Below are 19,772 nucleotides of genomic sequence, written 5' to 3'. Positions count from 1 at the left end.
TTTACAAATTACCACACTGTGTCAGCAAATGTAACTGAACTCCGTACAAAAAGACACAAATCTTAAATTTAACAACAAATTATCACAGGCATGGATCATCATGCCTATTGTATGCATGTTGATTCTTAACTAGGAAACTATGTTTTCCTCATTATTAGCTTACTTACCAGAAAAGCAGTGCAACAATATAAGTTTAAAACATAACAGACTTCTTTATTTTTTCACTTTATTTATTAGAAATGGAGGAAAAGTTCCTGAAATCTTGTCATCTATTTTAAAGCTCAAGAAACAAATATACAAATTCCTTTGCACTTGTTTGAATGATTGGATTTCATTATCAGGATGTTGAACTATGCATTTTTCAAATTCACCTGTACTGTGACAAAATATAGTGCATTTAGCAGTCAGAATTTACACCCCTTAACTACTCAGATGGGATTTGTTCACAATGCTCACTGGAGAAGTCTAATGGGATTTCAAATGGTGTATCAAATGCTGGACAGGTGTCTTTCAGAATGGAATGATCATGATCTCACTGATCTAAAGGTTTATTAGGTAAATGAGAAGGCAAGTTTTAATAGGCCAGACAGCCTACTGCTTTATTCACAAGGTTGTAAACCTTGATATTATTATACCTTTACTAATCTGAGATGAATACTCAAACTAGGTTAGGTTACATTACTTAATAAGACTAATTCACCATTCAAACTGCAATGCGTAACTACTTTCATACTGAGGGACAATACTTTCTGCAATATACAAGAGCTGAACTCCTCTTTGTCACTAACCTGACCAAAATAAATCTGTCTCTGATCCTCTTCTGCACCGCTGAAGCAGGTGCCCTTTTCTTTTTGATTATTTGTATTTGCAAATGCTGCCATTAGTTCTCCAAGGGCACAGACACTGGATCACAAAGGCACGGTGCAATGTATGATGCTGAATTGTTTGGTAGTACAGGACTTGAGTGACAGCCATTTGCTGACTCATTCCTCAGGGCGATGCCTTGATCAATCAGGGTGAAGCTGCCTTGTTTAAATTTCAAATAATGCTTGGCAGTTAACTGTCAGTCAGCATCACTGGTGCATTCCCCTCTCCCAATCAGAGTCCACTTGGCAACCAATCAGCACTCTCTTCACATACAGGATAAATTGTTGCTTTCCTCTTTTATTGGTATTCTTGCAAGTGTCCTGATGAGTGCAAGGCAAAAAGCTTCGACATGTCTCTTTTTTCAGCAATACCCAAATGCTATATATCTCCATTACACTGAAATATTGGTGTTTCAATGGTTAATGTAAAGAGATGACTCAGAAAAGTTTAGAACAACCTAAATTATTAGCAAAATATCCATGAAACACCATTTATAATAATGGGGCTGGATTTGTTTCCCCTAACATGAGATTTTTGAAGTGTTTAACTAGTATGATGATCTTCATGTAAATAAAGATTTATTAAATAAACTTTTTAGGTTCTTAGTGCAAAGCACACGGAGAGAAGCGTGTGTCTTCAAATGATCGAAATTCTAATATCTCACGTTTATTTATAATCTTTATTCCTGAACAGAAATAAAATCTGCATTAGGTCCTGCTTTGTTTTGGTACATCATGTAATGTGATTCCTGTTTTACAGATGTAATGAGGGAAATGATTGTTTCTTATGTCAGTTGATCACAATTGGGGCCTTGGGTAAGGGAATGCAGAATGGGAATTTATTTTGCTCATATATTACCAGGTCAACGGTGTGCATTGTTTTATAACTTATTATTTGTTTTACAAACAATCTTATTACATAGCCAGGAAAATCAGGTTGGCTTTGCAAAGACCGAAGTAGTGATTTGAAATAAAACAATATGCAATCTTCAAGGAGAAGAGCCCTGTAAGATCCAAAATCTATTTAGAACAACCTCAAAAAATTTTTGAGATGTTGCAGTTTGTGGATGGAGACCTGACATCCTTCTAGTGTTTGACACTACAATTTATATCACACACAAACAGTATGCAGCCCATCATTGTTCTCTTTCAACAACAGTAATGGATTTGTGGGTTTGTAGTACTACCTCTTTAAAGCACAAGTTAAAAAATGTTCATTGTCTACGCAGAAAAGAACCGGGGCACATACTTCATACCTTGACATATTTACCTACTTCAGCTAGGACTAACCTGAAAGTGATAGAAACCCTTAATACAATAATGACTGGATCTATGTACCTCTAGTGCCTCTGATTGTTTTATATACATAATAAAGAATTAAAAGATCATGCAGCATCAAGTGTCTTTTAACCTTGATTATTGTGGTTTAGATGCCAGGTGAGAAAGGTGCTTAAACTGTGTATCAAGTAGCTATCACTTAGCAATACTAGAGGATTAAGGGATTTGTAGTGAAAGATAATGCAGTTGCCAATCACTGTCTTGACTGGGGCAGTAAATACTATTCCTCAGGCACTTGAATATTCCAACTAAATGGACCACTAAATTCCTTTTGGTTTAAAAAGAAAAAGACATACATTTATATCACATCTCTCACACTCATAAGATGTCCCAAAGTGCTTTACAACCAATGAAGTATTTTCGAAATGTACTTAGTGTTTGGGGGAAATGCAGCAACCAATTTGTATACAAAGAAGTCCCACTAAAGCAAAGAGATAACAACCAGATAATCTGTTTTAATGATGTCGGTTGAGGGATAACTATTTGCCAGGACATCAAGGATAACTCACCTGTTCTTCTTCAGATAGTGTCCACCAGAGAGGGTCAATGGGAACTCAGCTTATTGTCTCATCCAAAAGATGGAAAGGTTAGAAAGTACAGGGATGAAGTAAAAAAGGTAATTAGGAAAGCAAAAAGAGGATATGAAAAAATATTGGCAGGTAAAATCAAAGAAAACTCAAAGATGTTTTACCAGTACATTAAGAGCAAGAGAATAGCTAAGGAAATGGTAGAGCCTATCAGAAATATATTTGGTCACTTGTATGCTGATGCCGAAGATGTGGGCAGGGTTCTCAATAAGTACTTTGTCTCTGTCTTCACTAAGGAGGGGGCGCTGCAGATATTCTAGTTAAAGAGGAGGAGTGTGAAATATTAGATACAATAAGCGTAGTGAGAGAGGATGTGCTGGAAGGACTGACATCCTTGAAGGTGGATAAATCACCAGGGCCAGTTGGATTGTATCCCAGGCTGTTGAAGGAAGCCAGGGAGGAAATAATGGATGCTCTGAGGATCATTTTCCAATCCTCACTAGATGCAGGTGAGGTACCAGAGGATTGGAGGCCTGCAAACATTGTGCCATTATTTAATAAGGGTGTGAGAGATAGATCAAATAATTATAGTCCGTTCAGTCTGACTTCGGTGGTGGGAAAATTATTAGAATAAATCCTGAGACAGGATAAACTGTCACTTAGAAAGGAACAGATTAATCAGGGATAATCAGCATGGTTTTGTTAGGGGAAGGTAGTGTCTTACTAATTTAATCAAATTTTTGAGGAAGTAACAAGGAGGATTAATGAGGGTAGAGCAGTAGATGTTGTCTACAAGGACTTTAGTGAGCATTCGACAAGGTCCCACATGGCAGACTGGTCAGAAAAATAAAACTCCATGGGATACAGTGGAATGTGGCGAGTTAGATCTAAAATTGGCTCAGCAACAGGAAACAAAGGGTAATGGTTGATGGATGTTTTTGCAAATGGCATTCCACAGGGCTCAGTGTTGGGCCCTTGCTATTTGTTGTATGCATTAATGATTTGCATTTAAACGTGGGAGGCATGATTGAGAAATTTGCAGATGACGCAAAAATTGGCCGTGTAGTTGATAGTGGAAATGATAGCTGTCAACTCCAGAATGATATCAATGGTTTGGTTGAGTGGGCAAAAAAGTGGCAGATGGAATTCAATCCAGAAAAGTGTGAGGTAATGTATTTGGGGAGGGTAAACATAACTAGGTAATACAAAATAAATGGGAGGATATTGGGAGGGGTTGAAGACGTGAAAGATCTTGGTTTGCATGTCCACAGGTCCCTGGAGGTGGCAGGACAGGTGGACAAGGTGGTCAAGAAAGCATATGGAATGCTTTCCTTTATTGGACAAGGTGTTGAATACAATAGCAGGGATGTAATGATGGAACTGATTCAAACACTGGTTCGGCCACAGCTGGAATTTTGTGTTCAGTTCTGGTTGCCACGTGACAGGAAGGACATCATTGCACTGGAGAAAGTACAGAGGGGATTTACAAGAATGCTGCCAGGGCTTGAAAATAGCAGCTATGAGGAAAGATTGGATAGATTAGGGTTGTTTTCCTTGTAACTGAGGAGGCTGAGGGGTGATCTGATTTAGGTGTACAAGATGATGAGGGGCCTAGATAGGGTAGACAGGGATGTCCTGTTTCCCCTAGTGGAGAGATCAATTACCAGAGGGCACAAATTTAAGGTGATTGGTAGAAGTGTGAGTGGGGAGATGAGGAAAAACATCTTCACCCAAAGGGTGGTGGGTGTTTGGAATTCGTTGCCTGGTTTGGTGGTGGAGGCAGAAACCCTCAACTCAATTAAAATGTACCTGGATCTGCACCTGAAGTGCTGTAACCTGCAAGTTCATGGATCGGGTGCTGGAAGGTGGGATTAGAACAGGCAGCTAGTTTTTTATTTTTTCTTTCTCGGCCGCTGCAGACATGAAGGGTTGAATGGCCTCTTTCTGTGCCATAACTTTTCTAAGACTTTATGGTTCTATGGCACCTCTGACAGCACTCCCTCAGCATTGTATTTAAGTCTCAGTCTCGATTTTGTGTCATATTTCTAGTCAAGTATCTGGGGCTGAATTTTGCCCTTGACAGGCGGGCGGGCCCAACCGACTCAGCGGCGGGCGGACAGCCAATCCCTGCCGGGGAAACAGGCCCCGCCGCCATTTTACGTGGGCCCGCCCAGCGTGATGCCTGGCAGGAAGCGCTATGCGCTTCCTGTGCGGGCGGGGGGGGGGGGAATTCCCCAAATGCAAGAGTGCGCTCTTTCGCGTATGCACACGAAAGAGCGCACATCTCCCTGAGACTAAGTGCTGCCTCAGGGAGATCGCTGAAAGGATTTCAAAGTTTAAAATAGAAAAATAAAAGAATCATTAACATGTCCCCCTCATGTGACAATTTCACACGAGATGGGACATGTTAATAAATTGCACAAAAACTTTATTAAAGTTTTTTGAAACAGACATGAAACCTCATCCCGCCAGTGGATGAGGTTTCATGTTTTTTCAGAAGCCCGCTGGGGCTCCTGGCCTGCCCACCAGCCTTAAGGTTGGACAGGCAGGGCCTTTAATTGTTTTAATTATCCTGTCAATGGCCTCAATTGGCCATTGACAGGTTGGTGGGTGGACAGCTGATTTCGCTGTGCCCCCGCCTTCCTGAATATTTAAATGGGGCGGGATGAATTCGGGGGTTCCTCCCGACGTCATCCCGTGTCATTTTCACGTCGGCGAGCGGGCCCTGCCCCCAAATTGCCGATGGAAAAATTCAGCCCCTGGAGTGGGGCTTGAACCCACAACCTTGTCTCCGAAGTTAGGAGTGCTATTGCCTGAACCAAGGCTGATGCCATACTTGAAATTTTATCTGCACTGCTGTGGCAAAACGTAAAATGACAAAGGGTTAAGAAAATCTTCAATCAAAAATAATATGGGCCTGAATTTTCAGCTCGGCGGGAGGGCGCGAATGGCGTGCTGGGGAGCGGTTGGGAAACGGACCGCCAACCGCAATTGGCCCCCCGAGCACGATTTCGCACTGGCTGGCCAATTAACAGCCAGCCAGCGTGAACTGTGCGCTGAAAAGCTCAGCGCTGCCGGGGTGGGGATAGGTAGAGGGCGGGCGATGACGTTTGCACGGGCGCGGGCGAGCACAGAGAGAAAGCTTCCTTGAAGGCAGAGAGCTGCCTCAGGGAGCTGCAGAGCTGAAAACCATGAAATAAAGCTTTGAAAATCAGCAAAAAGACGTCCAAGTGTCACAATCAGGTACCTGAACACATAGATGATGTATATGCTGTCCACAGATTTTTATTTTTATTTTATTTAATAACAGAAACCTCATCCCGCCCTTGGGGCAGAATCTTCGGCTCAGCGAGCGGGGCCGGGGCTTAAAATGTCGCACGGTGATGTCAGGCGTGCATCCCGACGTCACTGCGCGTCATTCAGATTGTCAGTTCGGCAGGCAGGCAGCCGACTCGGCTGTGCGCCCGCTAAACTGTCAAGGGCCCATTAAGGCCAGTTAACTATCAATTAAAACAATAAACTGAGCTGCCCGTCCAACCTTAAGGTTGGTGGGGAGGCGAAGAGCCCAGGAGGCCTTCGCGTTTTTCATGGAACCTCATCCGTGGAAGGGATGAGTTTTCATGAAGGTTTTTAAAGTCTTGAAAAAACTTTTAATAAAATTCATAGACATGTCCCAGCTCATGTGATAGTTTCACATGAGGGGACATGTCGTAAAGATTTTTTTTTTCTTTATTAAAATTTCGAAAACTTCAACAAATCTCCCCGAGGCACAGAGATTTCTGTGCCCCCGACTCAGGCAACCACCCCCCCACCGCCTGCACAGGGAGCGCCCAGCACTTGCGGGTGCGAGTCACGCTGGACGGGCCTTAGTTGGCTCGCCCACGTAAAATGGCAGCGATCGGCTGAGCGTCCGCCCACTCCCGCACAACCCCCCTCCCCCCAGATAGGGAGAAAATTCTCCTCTCGGATGAGGTTTGATGAAAACGCAAAGGTCATCTAGCCGATTTGCCCATCTGCCAACCGTAAGGTTGGACCAGCCACGAAAAATCGCAGACAATTGCGCCGTTAATGGGCTTAATTGCCCTCTTAATTGTTGGCGGGTGCACTTCCGACGTTTGCATGCGCCCAACGAGCGAAATATCGCGCGAGCGCAGGATGATGTCAGAGCGCTCGCCTGACATCACCTCGCCTGATTTTACACCTGATCGGGTTGGGCGCGCGCCCGCCCGCCCATGGGATGTAAAATTTTGCCCATCGTTTCCATAAGTTATAGAGCAACTTGGCACCCATTGATTGCTGAAGTCTAAGGACAACAGCTTCACTTTGGTAAACATCCTGCCAGTATGTCCATTTGTTGAAGGCATTCAGATTACTTTGGTATGGAGCGAAGTTGAATATTAAACACCAAGAAGTGGATAAAGGCACCCTGGTGCCTTGATTGGTGTCATTAAAATATGGGGATCTATTTTTAAAGATTAGTTTCTTTAGTATTCAATTGATTTCTGTGGTTCTTTTGCATTCTTTGCAAATTTTGGAATGAATAATGAAAGCGAATCTATTTTTATTGCAATTGCACAATGCTTCTGTGCCCATCTGTGCATATTTTTTAGCTCAATGCAGAGTGGCTGCTCATGCACATGAAGAAATAATTTTTTTTTGTGTTTTACCTGCTCACAACTTAAAATGTATGATTCATGCTTTTGAGGAGTTAGTTTACATTAAGAAACAGGCATATGAAGTAAGATTAGTTGTAACAGCAGGGGTTGCACAATGTTAATCAGAAGTGCAAATCCTGGCCAGTTCTCCCTGCACAGCACCCCATCCCTCACAATACCCAGAGGTGCTGAGGCCAATTGTAGTGCTCCTGAGATCAGTTATGTCAGCATACACAGTTAATTGTAGATATTATGCATATTCTACATATTTAAACTATTTAAGTAGATTGACCCTTTGAAAACAACCCTTGCAGCACAGGTTACAGCATCTGCTGTGTTGAGTGAGTACATATATATAGTTTATATATAATTTCTGTTTATTGAGTAGGGGGTCAGGTAATTTTTATGGGGAACCATGATTACATAGGCCCTTCAGAGGCTGAGCAAGTTGGTCTCATGAGTACCCGAGCCAAACAGAGAAGAACATCCCAGATTCAAGCCATGTTCTGTGTTGGGTTCACTCATCTCTGTTTCGATTGGCTGGAAGGGTACCATCATTGCCACCCCTATCCTTGGCTACAGGTTTGACCAGAGTTCAAACTCCTAACTGACCTCTGCTGGAAGTGAGCTTATGTGAGTGTTTGGGAATCGTTTGCCTACCAGTGATTGAATACCTTGCAAAGGTTCACAGATGAATACTGGCCAGTTGGGTGTTAAAGGCAAGCAATTAAACAAAAAAAAATCAAGAGGAATAGAACAAGGCAAATACATTGATTTTCAAATGCAATATGCATACAAATACATCAATGAAAGCAACAGAAAGAAAGAGTAAAATATTTTTTGAATTATAAACTTAATCAGGATACATGTTTCCCCCATTACAACCATAATCCCTCAAAAATACTTAATTGCTTATAAAGTACTTTGGAACATTCTGAGCTTGTGAAAATGCATTTTCTTCTCTATGACTCATCACTATGTTTATCACTGATATTTTTAGGTTTTGCTTTGAACAAAAATGAAAGGCCCAAAAAAATCGTGGCACAGGTCGTTCATTCTCCAGAGGGTCAAACCCCGGAGGCAGATGCCTGGGAGATGCGCTGGCAGACCCCCTTGGACGTCCCCACACAAGGACTGCACAGGGGCTGTCCGGGAAACATCAACTTCTATTGGGCAGTTCCCCTGCATCTGGAACCCTCTGAATCTCTGAGTTAAAGTCAGAGGCTTGGATGGTTCTGACTTAGTTAGCAGAATGCTACCCAGGAAAAGTTAGAAGGATTAAAACCAATTCTAACTCCTGAGTAACTATGGGCTGTAACTTCTTAGCTCCCCAGTGTAGGATTGCGGCGGGGGGGTACCCAAAAGATGTGCTGGGGAATCCCTCTTGGCACGTCACAGGTGAGGGTTTGCACGGCAATTACCTAGGAGTGTGCACTTCCTCTGAACAATTGCCCTGCGCTGGGAACCATCCGAAAATGCGGTTAAAATCACAAACTTTGGATGGTTCTGACAGGGTTCCGTCAATAGCTACTGAAAAAAAGTTAGAAAAATTAAATCCTCTTCTAACTTCTGGACAACTATTGTAAAGACCCAGGCTGTGCTACCCTGGACCCTCCCCACATCCTTGATCCCCCACAGTACTCGTCCCACACCCCCAACCCCACCACGGGACTCCACACACACCCCTGACCCCCCCAGGGCACTCCTCCCACCCACCCGACTAACCACCCCCACATGGTAATCCCCGCCCCCTGACCCCCCAGGGGACTCCGCCATCTGCACAGGACTTGTCCCCCCACACCCCATTGGTTAACTTGACTCACACCCCCACACCTGCCTGAGGTCCAACCCCAACGACCCAACTCTCTGCAGGCTCGACCTGAGCCCTTTCCCCCCAACTCAGGCCCACCCGATCCCACACCCCCCCACCTACCAAGGTCCAACTGCTACGCTCCTGAAGTCCAAACCCTCACCCCCACCTGAGGTCCAACCCCACCCCCCATGATGTCCAATCCCACCTCCTGAGGTCCGACCCGCACCCTCCTGAAGTCTGAGCCGCCCCCCTACTTCCCAAGGTCTGACCCCCTTCCCGAGGTCCGACACTCCCTTCCCTCCCCTCCCAAGGTCCAACCTCCCTATCCCTCCTGTGGTCTGGCCCCCCACAACCACCTCTGGGACCTGATTCCCCCCACCCCCCACCAAGGTCCGATCTGCCCCACTCCCCATAAGTCCGACCCCCCCTCCACCTGTCCCCCCCCCCCCCCCCCCCACCACCCAAGGTCCGACAGACCCCTCCAACCACCTCCAGGGTCTGATGCCCCCCCCCGCCCCACCAAAGTCTGACACTTCCACCACCCCAAGGTCCGACAGTCACCCACCACCCCGCCCTCCCCCCAAGACCCGACATCTCCCAATTCCCAGACCTCCAATCGCCCCCATCCCCAAATCCTGTCTACTTATCTTAGACACTTACCTTCTCCCTGCCCTGTCAATTTCAATGGACCTTTAAACTTACCTGCAATACAGCAGCAAGTATTGTAAAACGTGAGGGTGTATTCTCCTTCATTTCGACAGAGCTGGACTTCAACACTGGACCTTGGGATGAGCTGCACTGCCTGGATCTTGCTCAGCCTGCGCGGAAGGTGGGGCAAGACAGGCAAGGAAGAAATTTAACATAAGTATTTGGCCACGGAGTGGCAATCCGATGCTGATTGCTACTCTGAGGAAGTTACAGCCCTACTGACTACTGACACCTTCAACCCCCCACTGAACCTCAGACTAACCACACGACCATCCTCCTCCCTCCAACTAACCACCCGTCCATTTCCAACCCCAGGCTTCCCCCTCTAGCCCCCATCTCCCAGCTACCCTCCACCCTGAACCTCCCCTTACTCCCAACTAACCCCCCCCAACCCCCCTTACTGACTAAACCCCCCCACAATATAGCCCCAGTCTCCAACCAGCCTCCCGACTCCCTGACTACCCCTAACCGCCAACTACACCCCTCCCCCCAACTACAGTCCAGCCCCTCCGACTAACCCCCACCTCTTGACTAACCCTCCACCACCCCCCCCACCCCACCCCTGGCTACCCTGCACTCTGAATATCGCTGACCAGCCCCGCCCCCCAACTACCCCCCAAGCACCCGAATACCCCTCACCCCTGACTACCCCCTAACCACCCAACCTCACTCGACCCAGCCTAACCCCTCATCCACTTACCTTACACACTTACCTTCTTTCCTCGTTTGTCAAAGTGGCTGGCACATTTAAACTCACCAAGACAGAGCGGCTGGTATCATAAAAAGGGGGCATTATTTACTGCTCCTACACTCTGAGGGAAGGATTCCAGGAGCAGTTACACTCCACATTTCTCAGCAAGCCCGAGTCAGAGGCTTGGGCAAGAAATGTGAATCTCCGGCCTAAGGTAAGAAAATAGGAGCGGAGTGGAAATCTGTTGGTGATTGGCCACTCCATGGAAGACTCGACCCAATAATTCAACTATTGAAAAGTCACCAATTTTATGAATTTTCTTTTCTGAGAGGACTTTTCCCCACGTGAGGGAATATAGAACTAGAGGGCACCATTTAAAAATAAGGGGTCTCCAATTTAAGACTGAGATGAAGAGAAATTTCTTCTCTTAGAGAGTCATTAATCTTTGGATTTCTCTTCTACAGAGAGCAGTGGAGGCTGGCTCATTCAATATTTTCAAGGCTTGAATTAGAGATTTTTGAGCGACAAGGGAGTCAAGGGTTGCGGGGAGTGGACAGGAAAGTAGAGTCAGGCCACAATGAGATCAGCCAAGATCTTACTGAATGGCAGAGCAGGCTCGAGGGACCGAATGGCCTACTTTTCTCCTATTTCTTATGTTCTTAAGTTCCCATTTTTCCGTCCTTTCAGTTTATTCTGAGATATGGGCTTCCTGCTCCCACTGCCTTATAACTGGTCACAAGGAGGTGCCGCTGGAAAGTAACTGATTCCTACAAATTTCTCTCCCTTTTCACTTGTGTCTTTTGTTTTGTAGCCTGACTGTCATTGGAATCTCACCAGGTGGCCGGGTTATCATTTCCACTAATTGAATTGTTGTTTTGTGGCTCTTACGTCTTTACAGAGGAATAAAAGTATTCAATAGCTGATGTACAGGTAATCTTTGTTAAGATCTCTTAGAAATCATTTTGAATGTAGTGCCACATAGATTGTGGTTTAATAGAGCTACAGTAACTAATACCTTTTTAATTAGTTTTTCATCCATTATAGAATATCATACATTTTGTCTTATCTTATTTGTTTAAATAGTATTCAAAATGATATGAAGTCAGAATCTGGATCCTGTCAGAATGGGTGGTATTTTTTTATTGTTTTCTACATTAAATAGCTGCAAAAAGTGTTTAATCTATGTATGAGTTTTTCCATGTAAGTCACACTGCAATTCAGCCTTCAGGCTGCAACTGTGTTTCTTGAATAAAATGCCATTCTTATTATTATTATAGGGTAGCTTCTATATCTGAAAGTAGTATTGTCTCTGCAGTTGAAAGTCAATTGGAATGGTATTTCCGTTGTGACATTCATTTTAGATAAATATTTCTAACATGTAATTAAAAAGTTAACAGTTTGTTGGTTTTGCATTATAGCAATTCCTGCCTTCCAGTGTGTATAGAGCATGCATCATTAACACAGTTGACAGGATTAGACAAGATGCAGGCAGGCCCTGTTCTGGAGACCTGCTAGGTAGAGCAATAAGGACCTCCAAGGTTTTTGCCTACCTCCATCAATCTGTCATTTGATGGCTGTGGGTAGCGTCATTTCACCAAGGAAGGAGGATGTGGGCAGATCATTTTGCCAATGTGTTCCTGGGAATGGGCTTTTGTGCATTAAGTGATCCACTCCAAGTCAACAAGCACACTGGAAAATATGCTTCACACATCACCTCGGGCAGTCTTGGCCAGACCCCATTGTCTGTAGCCTTTCTGATCAATGGTAAGCAATTTGCCTCAAGGAAACACACTTCCTGCACATTCTTTCTTGGATAAAGACATTGCTCTCATACATTCCATTATTACAAAAATGGTTGGTAAGTCTTCTTTTCTGAAAGAATGAAGGAAGTAAAGTACTCAATTCATCATTGTCAAGGCAATGCTATGTTGTCTCAGTGTATCAAATGTAGTGTATACTAATTGGACAAAATCAGCCAAGCATGCGATAAGAAGTCTCTGTCTCGAAGACACTGAACAAAAGGTTTCTCAATCGTAAAAATAACAGATTTCGAGGGATAAATTGGATAGCACTGAGAATTGCGTAGGGATCGCAATGTGCAATTAACCTGCACCCGCTGATCGTAATTCAGGCAGCAGGCAAAATTCATGATGCCTGCTCATTTCAATGATTTCACCGTCTAGCTATCGCTAATCACACTGTTGATTGGCTGAACACATCAGCAGGGGGCCAATATTGTGCAAGGTTAGCACCGCTTAAAGGTAACCTGCACGTTCTTTGTGGCTGCAGCAGGTGTTGGCAGTCGTGAATGAAATGACTGTGACCTCGGAAAGAATGAAACAACATGGGGGAGCGTGGACCATGGTTTTGGATTCTGCACTCGAGGCCTTGGTGGAAGAGGTACAAAGGTAGATGGATATTCAGTATCGCAAGAGTGCAGAAGATCCTCAAGATACACACTCAGAAAGCAGTGGGAGCACATAGGAGGTCGTTGTCAGGAGTGAGCCCTAAGGTTCTGAATGCAGTACCGCAAGAAGTTCAATGACCTCACATATGTGATCAAGATCAGTAAATGCATCTTCAAATCTTACCAACTCCACCACTAGTCTCAGTCATTGCTCAATGCACCACAACCCCATTACTCATTGCCAATAATCTCTATTAATCAGGGCTCACACCTAATGTCCATATGCTCCTTTGTACCTAATGCTTTTCCAAGATGCACAGCCATATCTCGCACCTTAAATTGCCAGCTTTTAAACCATGACAGCCACATATCACCCAAACCGATTGCACAACACACACTGACAGACTTCACTCTCTCTTGCAGGACAAGGTGGCACACAACTGCTTACTGGAGAGGGCCCAGCATGTATACGTTTCCAAACTCACATGGAGGAGTATGCTGGCCATTATTGGGATGATCATGTCTGAGGCTGTGGTCCACAGCAGGGCTGAAACCATTGAAGATGACAGAATCTTCATAGTTTCCATAGTTGCTCCTTTCTTACATGCTACCTCCCCTCATCTCACATTGTCTTCTGATTTATAAGCTGCAGATAGTGCAAACATTCACCTCTAACTTCCCCCTCTCTTTGCTCCATTACTTAACACTTGTATCCTTCTCTTTTCACTACAACCTCACCAAACAGTGGCAGAACAGCAAGACAACAATGATGATAAAGATACTCAACTTGGATACTGACATTGCACATAAATGAGGGTAGCACAGAGGCAGAGTCTGCACACGGCCTTTATACTGGAGTGGACAAGTCCTAGCGTTTTCTGGTGAGTTTAATTTATATACTTTTTAAATTACTTGTTCCTAGGATGTGAGCATCGTTGGTAAGGCCAGCACTTGTTGCTCATTCTAATTGCCCTTGAAAGGTGTTGGTGAGCCTCATTCTTGAACCGTTGCAGCCCATCATAATTTAGATATGTACAGAAACCTCACACTTCTCAATGTATTAGAACAGTGGGTAGGATTTAATGTTCGAGCCAGGGTTCATGGGTGCAAACCGATGGTAATCCTGCGTCAGACATTATTGGGAGGCCAGACGCAATTTTTTAACAATCAGGAACTTACCTGGACAGTGTCAGGCTTCCTTTTGAATCAAGTCCAGTACAGGACAGAAATCTGGCTGCCGGGAGCTGCTGATCAATCGGAGGCTGGCAGCTCTCCAGCACCAGCAGCGCCACTGGGAGCGGTTGCCACTGACGATATTGCACTTGAGCCTTCGCCTGAGGTCACTGATCGATACCTGGAGAGAGGTAAATGGGGAAGGATGGGGGTACCAGGGTCGGTGGGGGAGCGGGGTGCAGCCGAAGGGAGAAGAGGGGTCGAAAGCAAGACAGAGGGATCCCTTCCCAATGTTGGGTCCTTCGATTCAGCACAGAGTGCTTTAAAGCGAGGGGCCCCTCCCTATAGGCCTTAGGTAAACCCAAGAGGTTTGCTGTGCAGTTGGCCCATATGGTGGGTTCCTGACCCACACCTAGGATACCAGGGTGGGATGGGGCCATCCTCCACCCTTCTCGACAGGAGTTTGATCGAGGGGAGTTGGGAAGTTGACGGGATCTCCATCCTGATCGCATGGCCTCCCCACCTCTGAACCTGCCTCCAGGGGAGGGCATTAAATTCTGCCTGGTGTCTCTCGACAGGATACCATTATCACACAGTTTTTGGAGGAGCAGGGCATCTCAGGCAGCAACTTCCTAAGTTCCACATTTAAGTGCACATGTGCAGTCACTGGAAATTGCTGTCCAATGTCTACATAAATAACCGTTAATGCTGTAAGCCTCACAGTTATTTCTGCAGCTAAGTCTGGCCCATAACGTTGAAGGCATTTTTCATTGCAAGGTAGGGTGACAGGAATAAGGCAAGAAAGGGAAGGAACTGAATTTATATAGCACAGCAGGTCTAACAGCATCTGTGGAGAGAAAGACACTCTTTCTCTCCACAGATGCTGTTAGACCTGCTGAGTTTCTCCAGCATCTGCAGTATTTTGCTTTAATATGAATTTATATAGTATATTTCACAGCCACTTAGATGACCCAAACTGCTTTACAGTCACAGACGTACTTTTGAAATGTAAGGAAACATGACAGGAAATATGCGAACGGTAATGGTAAAAAGCATTCAAATACATGACCAGGTTTTAGCGATATTGGTTGAGGTATAAATATTGGCCATGACAACAGGAAAATTCCCCATAACTTCTCTGAATACTGCTATGGGATCATATACATCCAACCAGAATGACAAACCCCTGAGAAACCACAGTGACTTCCTCAGTCAGGTCAGAGTCAGAGGTGGGTTCCCCCTTGCCACCTGCTCAGGAGGGTCAGTTTGAACCACGGACATTGGGATTTTGCCAGCTTTAAGGCGGCTAAGTAACTTGCGAACTTTAAATTGCCACCTGCCCTGTGTTCGACAGGTAAAAAGAAAGACTTGCATTTATATAGCGCTTTTCACAACCATCGGATGTCTTAAAGCACTACCAAGCCAAGGAAGTGCTTTTGAAGTGCAGTCATTGTTGAAATGTAGGTGCCCCAACTGCCATCTTTTTTGTTATGCTGTGAATTGAATTTTCAACATGAATAGAAAGCTCTCGATATATCTACTTTGGATAACATTTAGAGCTTTGCTCTTGATCATTAAAAGGTAAATGTTGAGAAGGTCACTGGAAGTGTCTGGACACTCACAGCATTTAATATCACCCTGGATAAGGTTATAAAATGCCTAGGGCACTTTTTATGGCCAGGTTTGAAAACACACTTGGCTTACACAGCACGTGGGATCAGACCCAAGCAGTGCAGTCACTAGAGGACTGCGGTCACCATGGATCCTACACCACACTGGTCTGAGGTCAGGTGAGGGCCAGATCCTGAGCTCTGTTGCAGCATTTGCTGTACAAATGTGACACTATAATTACAATCAATGCAACACAAATGTAAAATGGAATATTTTGAAATAATGTAAAATTGAAGTGTGAATTACAAAGAATGAAGAGATAATGGGAAGAGGAGATAATGGAATAGAGAGAGTACAGACCCAAAGTTTCACAAATGCTTTAATTTAGATATTTCCCAGTGTATATTTTAGTAATTCGATATTATTATTACAGTAAATGTGAGTGGTGAGGATTTTCTGCCACACTGTGTCAGATGAATTCGGGGACAAAAGTTGGCTGGAGCAAAGTACAAAATTCCCTGGAGTTGCCAGGAATCCATGGATTGGGCTGCGGTATTCATTCATACCTTATAATAATTTCCTACCATTTAAATGTGTAGTAAGGATTTGTTCATTTATAACTGGGAGATACACTCACGGTGACTTTAGTTTTAAATTACACTGTTTTTATATGCTTTTGTAAGTATATATTTCATTTTTCCAACAATTTCCAGTGAAGCAAATGTTTCTTAAAGCAAAATAAGTGTCAGTCATTTTGTTAACACATGAATTAATATATTCATTAGCAATATCAAGGTATGGTACTGTACAAAGCCTAAACCAAAAGGCAATTTTGAAGAAATCTTAATTTATGCTGCTTAAATGTAACCTACACTCCTAACAATTCATTACAAACACATTTTATAAATTACTTCATTGCAATAGTTGATTTCATTTGTATGATCCCATTTGCTTTGACAATGGCAAGTGTTAATTTACCATCAAAGAATTTGAAAAAACAGACATTCATCATTTGCACCAAAAGTTTTGCTTCAAGCCATTGGACTTCACACAAGTGTGGTGAAAAATTCAAAGCTTAGCAAAGTTGTTGATGCACCAATTAATTCATCCAATTGATATTCAATTTAATTCAGCTTTTTTTTCCATTTTCAAGAATGAGTGACAGCATCTAATTCAGGGTCTGATTAGAACATTGTCTCCAAGTAGCCTTTTGTAAAATGTGCCCTGGGTTGGTACACATTGAACCAGCTTTTAATTGCACTGCTGCTGGCAACAAGGTGTGTATTATTATTGCATTCTCACATTACACCAATTACACTTCTCTATGTGACAAGGCTACTAGCTTCTAATTAGCACTTGTCAACTTGAATTTAGATGCTTTTCCAAGTTGTAATGAAAAGCAAATAAGGCCTATATACATGTTTTTAAATAACCAGATTTCCTGATTGTGTTACATATATTAAGTTAGATCTGGTCAAGTTCAAACATTTCAGTTACCCTCAGCGGACGGGGTGGGATTTGTTCTGCCAAATCCCATTGGGTCTGAATCAAATAATTCTCTAGTAGTGTTTCTAAAGATCCTGAATTAGGTTATGCCCCAGGGTATAGGCAGGCAGGAGGAATCCGAATTATCTCACCAAAATAATGTCAGGCCCATTAGTTTAATAAGCAAAAAATAATAACCAATTCGTGGAGCTAGTGAGCTTCTATCAGTCTAGGCAACTCAGTCCTAGACTAAAGTGTAAGAAATTTAAGAATTTTTCCCCTACCTGTAGGTTCATATGAATAGAAGAGATGAAGACTTGTAATTCAAAGCAGCAGTGAGATCACAACATACCTTTCATCATGTTCTACTTTCTTGGGTGGCCTGCTGGCTCAAGCAGTTGACCAGAAGGTCACAAGTTCATGTTCCTGTCACTCGAACTCCCTCTGTTGAGTAAACGTATCAATTTTTACCCTGAGCACGACAGCGTAACATAAAATAGGGAGGTCCTTCTCAAATGGGATGAAAAAACTGATTACATCCATTTTGTTCTGCTTCAACTACAGCAGAGTCTTAATCATTTTGTTTCAGCCCAATGAGCAAATAAGCATCCTTTGAAGGAATGAGGTGACTTTGTGTCAAGTGTGATGAGTAACAGTCAAAAAGACTGTCGTTTTTATAAATAAAGTGACAAAATAAAACAATGCCCTCTATACATAGCAAACTCCCAGCTGTGTGTCAGTGTCAATGATCTTTGAACAGCTCAATGGATTCCTTGTGAAGTCAAAAGAAAATTGGCTTCTGTAAGTTCAACTTTATAATACAGATGTAAAACGTAATATAATTCTGTCCCACATTCTTTGTAAGTATTTCATTTCTAATGCTTTTTACTGTATGGGGATTTTGGTTTGTAATTTGTTCAGTCTACATCTGGCACAACCTCATGGGGCAATAGTAAAACGCCACATCATCATACAGTGAGAATTGCTTGGCCTTCAAGAACAAGTGAATGACCAACCCAACTTTATTTTTTTGCAAAATAAAGAATTGATCAAGTTAAGCAATGGTATCTCCCCAATATTATTCCTGTAGAGAAATTGATTGAATATCAGCATGAAGATCGACAAGCGAAGGTTTTGATGCATATTTATTTTTGGTAGCAACTGGTCTGACATCCAACGCGCAGCAGTGCTGATGGTGGCCTGGCTGTGGTATAGGCTATCCAAGTCTCTCAGTCGGGAATGGAGATGATATGAAAGAGCCAAAGTAGCAAAACACTTTTTTTTAACTCTTTTACTTCTGAAGAAAGATATTCCCAGATACCAAAAATAGCTTTATCAAAAAACAATCTGAGAATATAATGAACCTGTGAATGACCAATATAACTACAATAATTTCATTTTCACAAACATATTGGCAGGAACTTTGCTGAATTTTACTTTAAATGTTGCAAGTGTTCAAAGGGTCACGATCTAGGCTTGTTGGAAAGCTCTGAATAGGTTTGACAAGCTGGTCTGTTTTCAGCTTGCAAAGCCACTTTTATAAAGCAAGAATGAAGAGGAGCAGCCAAGTTTAGCAACACGATTACATTTTATTGGGGGAGAAAAGAAACCTGAGAACACAAAGGCATGAATATAGCACTTTTCACAACTGTGAAACATGACTTGAGAGTAAGTGAGTTCTCTTTAAAGTAAAATAAAATTATAGAAAGAAATGTTTACAGAGGGCACATTAAAAATATGAAATCTTTCTACTGAAGCTAAGGGTATAATAACGAATAAATACCTCAGACACAAAACTTTTAAGCACATTTTATAATATTTTGTGCAGCATATATTTGAGGTATTTAAAAAGGGGAAAAAAATTAATACAATTAATGTTTACAATAAAAATCTGGTCAAGAATATTATTTAAACTAAGGGCGGAATCGTCCTAGATTTGCACTAAGTGCGGTAGTGGGTGTGATAAAAAGTTTTACCTGCCCCCTCCGCAATGGTAGGCTTTCGCATTGTATCATCCACTTCCCAGCACCTCATTAATGATGCATTCATGGGAAACATGGATCACTGGCAGGCGGGCTCAGATTTGCCTGCCACACCGTTACCTGAGCGCTCCCTCGCTCCGGGCGCCATATTTAAAGCACACCAAAGCACAACCTAATCCAAGTCTACAGACCAGGACTGCTCCAGGTGACAGATGGCCCCGAAAGCCAGGAAGACAGCAGCCTCCAAATTTAGTGACGCCTCCCTGGGGTGCCTGCTGGACACAGTGGAAGGCCGCTGCGATGTCCTCTACCCCGGCTCTGATCACAGGAGGCCCACCAGAGTCACCAATCCGGCCTGGAAGGCGGTAGCAGTGGTGGTCAGCACCACCAGAGCACAGAGGAGGTCAGCCATCCAGTGCAGGAAGAGGATGAATGCTCTCATCCGTTCCGCCAGGGTAAGTGTACCACCTCATCACTCTCAACTCACACACTCACAAATCCATCGCACACCCACAG

Source organism: Cetorhinus maximus, chromosome 20 (genome assembly GCF_964194155.1).
Source record: "Cetorhinus maximus chromosome 20, sCetMax3.hap1.1, whole genome shotgun sequence".
Taxonomy (NCBI): Eukaryota; Metazoa; Chordata; class Chondrichthyes; order Lamniformes; family Cetorhinidae; genus Cetorhinus; species Cetorhinus maximus.
The sequence above is the reverse complement of the archived record's forward strand: the minus strand, read 5'-3'. Positions refer to the sequence as shown.